Raw genomic sequence first — 2,279 nt, 5'->3', positions numbered from 1 at the left:
AGCTAGAAACCTACCATGTAGTGTCTAATGTTGGTGTCAGTCCAAGCAACTCTGAATGCTTGTAAGTTGTCTTGAAAGCTCTTTTTGTCTTGTTGGGAGTAGTTGACTTTCTCACACATTTGGAACATAGTATCAATTGAATGCCAGACATCTACTTTGACATTCTTGAAGCACCTTCATGGTCTTTCATTGCATTATTAAGCTTTTTCCAATGTTGGTATTCGATTTGACTAGTGTAGGTTGTTGTATATTGCTTTCCTAACTTTGTAAGTTTGTGTTGCTAATTATTCATTGGCTTGGAAGGAAATCTTCTTGCCTTAACCCCTCCAATGGAGGGCTTCATTGGAATTTCCTTTTCATTTGATGACTTTTTAGTGTCCTTTAGAATCTAGACATTACCTCCATGTAGTCAAATTTCTGATAGCACCTTCTCCAATGCACTAATGGCTTCTTTCCTCTCTGCTACATTCTTGATCTTCCAAGCAAAACCAATGTGGAGATATACCAGTTTCTCTATAATATGACACAAAGCATGAAGCGTGCATATATGCACATTGGAAAGAGGAATCTCAAACACTGGTTTAAAGTTCTCATCCAAAATTTGTCTGTTGGGTGGTCGTCTTCACCACTTAGAGTCCATCACCCTTGCAGAGTCCATGCAGTAAAGGCATGGAGACTTTGCATTGGCCCCTTTGCTGCAATTAAATAAACCCTTGGGAGTCTTCAAATCACCCGCAAGATGCCATTGGACTTGAAATTCCCCCCTTTTCTCTACATGGAGCATCCTGTTTGCATTCATCTATTCTTTGATGAGATTGGGGATATGTGTCAGATGAAATACCTAAAACAAGGATTCATGGTCCTCTTTCTTGACCTCAAATGAACCTAGCCACCAGACGTTCATCTCGGATTGCACACTAAAATACTTTGGATCATCCCTACTACAATTACAAAGAGCCCTACTCATAAGTGTTATTGTGACCCTTTCCGTCTTTTTCTCCTTGATAATCTCGCACTCATCAAGCTTGATGAAAAATTGAAGTACACCTCCTACCTCCTCAAATGTAATATCATAGAACTCCACCATTCTCTTTTGCAAGAGCTCCAAGTCCATGAATATATTGTTGTGTTCATTGTAGAATATGCTGCCACCTTCTCCCTTAAACTCTCCTACAATGTGGTATGAGTGACCAACATAGTGAAGCTATTCTCTGTTTAATTCCTCCCTATGTCTCCAAACTTTTGTAGGTGTTGGAAGTAGCTTTGCTTTAATGCCTTTGGCCTCAAGGAGGGATGACACTGACTTTTCGATGGCACTATAACCCTTACGACTGACTCCACTTGAATCCATGGCGTATTGAATATCTGCAGGCTGAAACTGTATTGTTGGTTACAAATTCATCCACTGTATCTTGTTGAACCACCTTGAACTTATTCTCTTTTATCATATCTCTTGCCATTCTTAATGTCAAGAATGGTTTTAGTTGCTTTGCTGGATTGAGATTGGGATTAATATTCTCTTTGTCAGGATGTATGACAACCCTACAAATATAGCACTACTCATTACTAACATAGAGAACATGTAAATCCTAAAGAAGCCCAGCAAATAAAACAATATTAATTGCTAACACAAAAAACATGTGAATGGGAATGCATTCAGTACAATCTTACCTTATGGCTTGGATTCTCTTCTCCAGGCCTCTAGAACGAAGCCTCAAGTTCTCGATGTTTTTGAGCTTTCTTTTCCATATGCGCCGTCCAATGATTGTGTCTTTTTCTCTATATTTGTGGAGGTCACCTCTTAGTTTATTGATTTGACATTCTTGTTCTTCCAATCTAACTTTCTGTGTCTTGCATTCACCAGATAAGCCAAGAAGCTCATTTGGTAAGTGTTGTGAATAATGCCTTTCTCTTTCTTATATGTAAGAAATTGACTTGCAATATCCTAGTAAGCCTGTGGTGCCATCATCTACAAAACTTAAGAGAGTTGTGGGATTTGAAAAGGGAGGATGTGAAGTAGTACAGGGGTCAATAGGATAGATGGAGCCATCACACCAAAGGTCTATGTGTTGCTTCCCTGACAACCTCATATGATCTTTAACATCTGATGAGAGCAATAGTTGTCCACCTTTGCGTTTTTGAATGGACGCATACACACTATCTAGATCAGATGGTACTTTCTCTTAATGCTTTCATGATTGGACTCTTCAATAGAATGAGTGTGTACATGGTTGTTCTCCATTGGAGTGTTCTAGGAATGAGTAAGTATATGATGCAGA

The 2,279-nt window shown here is 39.0% G+C and overlaps 1 pseudogene; it reads right to left on the bottom strand.

The window, feature by feature from the left end:
- Window positions 1-280: 280 nt before the first annotated feature.
- LOC147637741 (uncharacterized) lies at window positions 281-1,114 on the bottom strand (annotated as a pseudogene).
- Between the last annotated feature and the right edge of the window lie 1,165 nt (window positions 1,115-2,279).

This window comes from Cibotium barometz, chromosome 6 (genome assembly GCF_041138505.1).
Source record: "Cibotium barometz isolate CiBa-2024 chromosome 6, ASM4113850v1, whole genome shotgun sequence".
NCBI lineage: Eukaryota > Viridiplantae > Streptophyta > Polypodiopsida > Cyatheales > Cibotiaceae > Cibotium > Cibotium barometz.
The sequence above is the reverse complement of the archived record's forward strand: the minus strand, read 5'-3'. Positions and strand labels throughout refer to the sequence as shown.